The sequence below is a fragment of the Apium graveolens genome, chromosome 9 (genome assembly GCF_009905375.1).
Source record: "Apium graveolens cultivar Ventura chromosome 9, ASM990537v1, whole genome shotgun sequence".
NCBI classification, from domain to species: domain Eukaryota; kingdom Viridiplantae; phylum Streptophyta; class Magnoliopsida; order Apiales; family Apiaceae; genus Apium; species Apium graveolens.
This window is the reverse complement of record NC_133655.1, coordinates 16978710-16987452: the sequence shown is the minus strand read 5'-3', so window position 1 is coordinate 16987452 and position 8743 is coordinate 16978710. Positions and strand designations below refer to the sequence as shown.

General features: G+C 37.0%; 1 non-coding gene across 1 annotated transcript; it reads right to left on the bottom strand.

Moving 5' to 3' along the window:
* Nucleotides 1-4745: 4745 nt before the first annotated feature.
* Nucleotides 4746-4852, bottom strand: LOC141687799 (small nucleolar RNA R71). Its single transcript, XR_012561281.1, has one exon. It is a non-coding gene; the product is annotated as a small nucleolar RNA R71 (small nucleolar RNA).
* Between the last annotated feature and the right edge of the window lie 3891 nt (nucleotides 4853-8743).

The window sequence follows — 8743 nt, the reverse complement described above, 5'->3', positions numbered from 1 at the left end:
ATATAGTACAAAGAGAGAAGAATAATTAAACTGACAATTTGAGGGTTTGAACAACCATTTGTATCTGTATAGAATGATAATTTGCCATTACTGGTGAGTGTCAAATGAACAAGACTGGAAACGAGAACTAACCTATGCACTATAACCTGCTGATCAGTCAGGATACAGTGCAGATCTATACCCAACTTCATAGATCCAACCAATATAAGGGTACCCAGGCAACTATGGCCTTATTATAAAGGGTCCGGTTAATACCCGACCCATGTCGTAACCATCCAATCCATAGCGTAGCATCCGAAACAATCGGTATGCTTTTGATGTATCCCAAAATCAGGATATATCAGAGTATATGTAACAAGGGTAAAAATATTGGAATATGAATTGAGGATTCAATAAATTGGGACAAAATCAAGAATCGAAATGAAATAGAAACAAGAATCAAATACTGTGTATCAGTATATGTGAATAAGAATTATCAAGGTGCAATTGATATAGAAAGTGGGATATATTTCACTATTCTGAATTTAGAATAGGGGAAAAACTTGTCTGGTGTGCACTTCACCTCGTATGCTTAACACATAAATTTCACATAATCACATAAAGCACATAGCACAGAAAGAACATAATTGATTTTAGACTTATAATTATTTTTAAAATCGATACTAGACTTGAACTGGCATTAACAAACAATATCTGGTTCGATTTAAAAATTTTCGGGATTTATTAGACTCAACTTTACCCTAACACGGCCTACAAGCAATTAATTACCATAAGATGACTCGCTTCCGAAAGAAATTATGATTATAATTATTTTTAATGGAACCGGTTCATTTTTCTGAGTCTAAGGGTCCTCGTTTCACTCAAATCGGACTAACGGTTTAATTACTACGCAATAAAGAAGATTTAATTAATTATAAATCAATTATAATTAATTAATCACAATTAATTAAACCTTAATTATATTTTTAAATAATTATTTAATATTTATTGTATTTTAAAATAATTAATCCTTAATTATTAGAATTAATTACCAATTATACGATTAAATCGACTATTTACGAATAATTATTCGATACGAATAATTATTATAACTCCACTTGAATAAATAAACGAACGCTCGAATCATAAATCCAACTTATCGAACTACTACTCATACAACTACGAGTTACTCGCATTTTTCGACTAATTATCGAATTATTAATCATATTATTCGATATATTTTATCTTCTTTACTAATTAATCACTTAATTATCAAATAATAAATAAATAATTAAATAATTAAATAAATAACTAAATAATTAAATAAATTATAAATTTCAAATTTTTAAATTAATAAAATAATTTAGAAATTAATTATCATAATTTTCAGAATTTAATACCAATTTTTATTGATTTTCAAAATTTATAAAACTGATTTTTGATTTTTATAAAATATAATTAATTAATTAATAAATAAATCAGAAATATAAACAGGGAATTAATTTCTGGGTTTTCAGGATCAAACAGGGTCGAAACCGGGTCGAGCCCGGGTCGCGAAGAACACCGCCATGGCTGCCCAGAATCCGGCGCTGGCGGGATTTTTCCGACCAAGGTCCAGCGACCCAAATACGCCTCAATCTTTCTCCGTTCAACTTTTCCTTGGCTGAAAATGATTGAAAACATCTCCAAGAACTTATTCAACACTCCAGCAACAGCAGTCCTTCATCCCTTCGATTTCTCCAGCCACACGAACTCAGAACCCGGCCAACACCGCCGAGTTCCGGCGACGAATCGCACCCCCCATACTTCAACCAAAATCAACGTTTAATACACGAAAACAAAGCTTAAGTCTCATAAAATCAAACCCCTTTAATCATTCTAACATCTAATCAACAACAAGAACAGAAAATCAAAGTAAAAATCTTAAAAACTCAAGAACTCGGTTAATCACTACAGGGGTTATAAAATCGAAATAAAATACCCAATCACTCCTGAGACTACAACAAAACTAACAGAATCAACCAAACAATCAAACGATTCTTCAAAATCAAAAACCGAAATTAATGCCAAGAACATAAAAATCAATTTTAAGATTAAATAAACCTCAGTTGATGATATTAGTATCAATAGATTCGTCTCTTCACAAGGATTGTATTGGTTACTCGAGCTTTTTCAGTGGATTAGTGAATCTCCCAAAATCATGGATTGATCTTCTCCCTCTTCCAAGAACACAATTGTCACCCACACTTTTTAATAATACCCCTAAATAAAATTAATAATAATCCAACTATTTATACTATGGAAAATAATACCCCTAAATAAAATTAAGGGGCTAATTACACATTTAATAAAAATATTTAGCCCCAGTTTTTATAATTTTTGGGTATTAATTATGAATTTTTTTAATGTCCAATAAATACAAAATAAATGTCAAAAATTCCCAAAAATTGTGAATATTACAAAAATACAAAGAAAAATGATGTTTGATAATTTCATGATCATATAAAAAAAATGTGATTTTTGTGAGATTTTTGACTCCAGAAGGGGTCCGGAAAAGTCATTTTTTGTAAAAAAGGTAAATTTTTAAAACGTCTAGGGGTTCAAAATAGCGATATGGTATAAGCCGTTCTTGGCAAAATAGGGCCAATTATTTTGTTTGAAATATGGGCTTTTAAAACACTGTTTGAGTTGTACCGGTTTTGATATAAAACATATAACTTATGATAAAACAGCCAATTAATATCTGAATCACATTCTGATCAAACAGACAACACGTAGCACATAGCAATTAGGGTTTTATGACTTAACACATTTAATTACCTAATAATACACATAAATATCTTTATTATAATATAATACAAGCGTAATTTCCTCGGTCGTTACACCATTATTTCACCGGAGACCTTGGAGACCAGGTATGTTCAACAATATAAACACTATAAAATATATTATTTAGAGAAGTATTTTCTACGAATATCACTCATTCATTAAAATTGTTGAAAATCAATTTATACTAAACTATAATAACCGGAGGGGTATAATTTGGTACCTTTTTTGTTTGGTTTGGTTATCCTCAATTTTAACCGTCAGATCTTCTTAACAAACTATAAGGACCGTTAGATCTAAATACTAAAAAAAATACATCATCCAAGTAATTGGGTTCGAATCCCGCCAATAACAAATATTTATATTATTTTTTATACCTTACTGATGTTATCAAGTTCGAATCCCCCCAAAAATAAAATCTTTTATACATTACCCAAGTTATCAGGTTCGAATCCCACCAACAATAAATATTTATATTATAATTTAAGAATACAAATAAGCTACCAAATTTGAATCATTATGAGTTTTTTGGTAGGAAGTTATATTTAATTTCGTTTAATTCTTATTTATTATTTAGTATGAGATATTGTTCTATATTATGATGCATTAGGATTTTAAAATATTGATCATATATGTTTTTCATGTATTCTACAAAAAAGTTGTAATAGTTCAAGTAAATATTTGAATGCACAGACCATTGCATCGAATAGTTTGGGAATCTGATAAGTGGCATTTTATACCACTTAGAACGTCTTAAAATAGCTTAAATTGGTGTCTTGAAATCAAGTATTTTGTGTATTTGATGCGTTTTTCTAGTTTGTGCATTTCAGGGTAATAGTTGCATTTCGGAGGAGTAATAATCAAGAATAAGCCTTGGCATGTGTTCAGCATTGCGAGAGGAAAGAAAATGGCAGATTACAGCGAAGAAACGGAGCAAACTCAGGAATTTTCCAGTAGGGTCCTGAGCGCCCGCTCAGCTATGCTGAGCGGCCGCGCAGGGTCGGGAAATTTGATAATTTATTTTAGACTTCTACTTTTGTTTGGCTTCCAACTTCTATGTAATCTGAGTTTTATGGGACTATTATATAAGTAGATTTAGAGACGTTTCACAAGGGGGAATCGTTGTATTAAGCAAAGAGCGAAGGAGATAAGAAAGAAGACCGTTTTAGCACACCACAACGAAGAGGAAGCATATTTTCTTGTGATTCTTATTTCGTTGTAACGTTGGATGCTAGTTTTCTTGCTTTTGAACCTATTTACTCTTGTGTCGTACTCTGGTTTAATATAATTAGTTTAGTTATTATTCTCTTGTGTTTGTTTATCATGTTTTCATATGAACCCATGATGACGATAAATGCTATTATGGGCTAATCGTGATCATGGGGTCGTAACGGATTTACTATGGAATTCTTTAGTTAGTTGTTTAATACCTTAGTATGTGATGATTGTATGATATCTAGTATTGGTTGTGCGTATTCGTCTTATGTGCGTCGCGAACATATAAGATAGGGTGTTAATCTCTTATGAAGCGACGATGGATCTCGAGATTTAGTACTTGCCATGCTAGCATAGGTTCATACATGATGTTGCATGATTAGTGGGTAACTCTAACCGTTTTATTCGCCCTGTGTAATCAAAAGGAATAACTTGTGCTTACATAAATCAAGTCGGGCACTATTCAGATGGTGCAGAATTCTATTTCTTTTGGAGGAGCTGCGACTGAAGACCCCAATATGCACATAAGGAATTTTGTCGAGATCTGCAGTACTTTTAAGTATAATGGCGTGACTGATGAGGCTATCAAGCTGAGGCTTTTCCCATTCTCACTGAGGGACAAAGCTAAGGACTGGTTACATTCTGAACCAGCTGGGTCCATCACTACTTGGCAAGATCTTGCACAAAAGTTTATGGTGAAGTTTTATCCAATGGCAAAGACTGCTGCTATGAGGAGTGCTTTTACTCAGTTTGCGCAGCAACCTACATAATCTATGTGTGAAGCTTGGGAACGCTACAAGGAAATGTTGAGAAAGTGTCCACATCATGGAATGCCCGATTGGATGGTGATCACTGGTTTCTATAATGGTTTGGGCGCCCAATCTCGGCCCATGCTCGATGCAGCAGCTAGAGGCGCTTTGTGAGCCAAAAGCTATACTGAGGCTTATAATCTTATTGAGACTATGGCTGCAAATTAGCATCAAAACCCAACTCAGAGGATGATGCCTGGGAAGGTAGCAGGTATTCTGGAAGTCAATGCAGCCACCGCTATTGCAGCGCAGCTCCAAGCGCTGTCTATGAAGGTCGATTCTCTAGCTACCTATGGAGTTAATCAAATAACTATGGTCTGTGAGCTTTGTGCAGGTTCTCATGCTACAGATCAGTGTTCTCTTGTCAACGAATCTGTTCAGTATGTGAACAATTATCCGCGACAACAGCAGCCTGTGCCTGCTACTTATCATCCTAACAACAGAAATCATCCAAATTTCAGCTGGGGTAATAATCAGAATGCTATTCAGCCACCATATCAGCAAGGTGTGAGTAAACAGTTCAATCCACCTGGATTCCAGCAACCGCAACAATATGCTCAAAGGCAATCATATCCTCAACAAGGAAGTGCAGCTGCACCTACTAGTGCTAATTTTGAAGAACTTAAGCTATTATGCAAGAGTCAGGCGGTTTCTATCAAGACCTTGGAAAATCAAATCGGTCACATAGCCAATGCAGTGCTCAATCGTCAACCTGGAACACTTCCCAGCGACACGGAAGTACCAAGAAGGAAGGAAGCTAAAGAGCAAGTCAAGGCTATTACCTTAAGGTCTGGGAAAGTTGCTGATGCTGAAAGGGCAAAAGAAGGAGAAGTTGAAGTTAGAGATGTAGAAGCTAAGCAAAAGGAGAAAGCGGCGGAACCAAGGAAGACTACTGTTGAACACACTCTGCCTGAGGGTAATACAGGGGAGAAACAGCTCTATCCTCCACCACCTTTCCCTAAGAGATTGCAACAAAAAAAGCTGGATAAGCAGTTCGGTAAGTTTCTGGAGGTGTTCAAGAAACTTCACATCAATATACCTTTCGTTGAGGCTCTGGAGCAAATGCTTAGTTATGCAAAGTTTATGAAGAGTGTTCTTTCAAGGAAGGTGAAACTGGATGACCTTGAGACCGTTGCTTTAACGGAAGAATGCAGCGCTGTGCTACAGTAAAAGTTACCTTCAAAGCTTAAAGATCCAAGTAGCTTCACCATTCCTTGCACCATTGGCAAGTTGTCGTTTGACAAGTGCCTTTGTGATTTGGGAGAGAGCATCAATCTGATGTCGTTGTCGATCTTTAAAAAGTTGGATTTGCCTGATCCAAAACCCACCTACATGTCTCTACAATTGGCTGATCGTTCTATTACTTACCCAAGGGGCATAGTGGAGGATGTGCTAGTCAAGGTGGATAAGCTCTTCTTTCCTGCAGACTTTGTTATTCTGGATTTCGAGGAAGATAAGAAGATTCCCATAATCTTGGGAAGACCGTTCTTGGCTACTGGCCGTACCTTGATAGATGTGCAGAAAGGTGAACTTACTATGCGGGTGCAGGATCAGGATGTGACCTTCAATGTATTCAAAGCAATGAAATTCCCTACAGAAGATGAGGAGTGCTTAAAAGTGGATATGATTGATTCTGCGGTTATTTCAAAACTCGATCATATGCTAATGACTGATGCATTAGAAAAGGCCTTAGTGGGGGATTTTGACAGTGATGATGAAGATGGCAACGAGCAATTACAATATCTGAATGCTTCTCCCTGGAGGCGAAAGCTGGACATGCCGTTTGAATCTTTTGGTACTTCTGACCTCAAGAATGGTGAAGGAAAGCTTAAACCATCAACTGAGGAAGCACCTACCTTGGAGCTCAAGCCATTACCTGAATATTTAAGGTATGCCTTTTTAGGTGATGCATCTACTTTACCTGTTATTATTGCATCTGACCTTTCAGGTAGTGAGGAGGACAAGCTCTTAAGGATTTTGAGAGAATTCAAATCAGCTATTGGATGGACCATAGCAGACATCAAAGGGATCAGCCCTTCATACTGCATGCATAAGATTCTGCTAGAGGAGGGTAGTAAGCCAACTGTTGAGCAGCAGCGCAGACTTAATTCTATCATGAAGGAGGTGGTGAAGAAAGAAATTCTGGAATGGCTGGATGCAGACATCATTTATCCTATTTCTGACAGTTCTTGGGTGAGCCCCGTACAATGTGTGCCTAAGAAAGGAGGTATCACTGTGGTAGCCAATGAGAAGAATGAGCTCATCCCCACTCAAACAGTTACAGGATGGATAGTATGCATGGATTATCAAAAGTTGAACAAGGCCACGAGGAAGGATCACTTCCCTCTTCCATTTATTGATCAGATGCTTGACAGGTTGGCTGGTCATGAGTATTATTGTCTTCTGGATGGCTACTCAGGGTATAATCAGATTTGTATTGCGCCAGAGGATCAAGAAAAAACTACCTTCACTTGTCCATTTGGCACGTTTGCTTTTTGCAGAGTTTCGTTTGGGTTATGTGGCGCACCGGCCACTTTTCAGAGATGTATGATGGCTATATTCTCTGACATGATTGGGAATAATGTTGAGGTGTTCATGGACGACTTCTCTGTCTTTGGACATTCGTATGATGAATGTTTGAATAATCTTTGTACCGTGCTCAAAAGGTGTGTGGAAACTAATTTGGTGCTCAATTGGGAGAAATGTCATTTTATGGTGCGTGAAGGCATTATTCTTGGGCATAAGGTCTCCAGCAAGGGTCTTGAGGTGGATAAAGCCAAGGTGGGAGTCATTGAAAATCTTCCACCACCTATTTCTGTGAAAGGAATCCGTAGTTTTCTTGGTCATGCGGGTTTTTATCGGCGGTTCATCAAGGACTTTTCGAAGATATCTAAGCCATTGTGCAACTTGCTTGAGAAAGATGTGCCTTTCAAATTTGATGATGAATGTTTGACGGCATTCGAGACTCTTAAGAAGAGTTTAATCACTGCGCCAGTTATTACAGCACCAGATTGGACAGAGCCTTTTGAGATGATGTGTGATGCAAGTGATTATGCGGTAGGTGCAGTCCTTGGGCAGCGCAAGAATAATCTCTTTCATGTGATCTACTATGCTAGTAAAACCTTAAATGGGGCCCAAATGAACTACACCACTACTGAGAAGGAGCTCTTGGCTATAGTCTTTGGTTTCAAGAAATTTCGATCTTATCTGCTTGGGACAAAAGTGACAGTATTCACTGATCATGCGGCCATTCGCTATTTGGTTTCCAAGAAGGATTCGAAGCCGAGACTCATTCGTTGGGTGCTCTTACTTCAGGAATTTGAGTTAGAGATCAAGGATCGAAAAGGTACTGAGAATCAAGTAGCTGACCATTTCTCTAGATTGGAGAATCCCGATGTTACTTCACAGGATAAAACATTGATAAACGAGTCTTTTCCGGATGAGCAGTTATTCGCAGTTCAGGAGGAAGAGCCATGGTTTGCGGATATTGTAAACTATCTTGGCAGCAATATATTGCCTCCTAATTTGACCTCAGCTCAAAAGAAGAAGTTTTTGTATGAGTTGAAGTGGTATATATGGGATGAACCATATTTATTTAGACAGGGAGCTGACCAGATCATCAGGAGATGTATCCCGTTCTGTGAGACAGAGGGGATATTATGAGACTGCCACTCCACAGTTTATGGTGGGCATTATGGTGGTGAGAAGAAGGCAGCTCGTATTCTGCAAGCAGGTTTTTTCTGGCCTACTTTGTTTAAGGATGCTCATCAGTTTGTTTTAAGGTGTGATCGTTGCCAAAGAGTGGGAAATTTGACGAGAAAGGATGAGATGCCATTAAATGTGATGCTTGAAGTCGAGGTCTTTGATGTTTGGGGAATCGATTTCATGGGGCCTTTTATATCGTCCTGCAATAA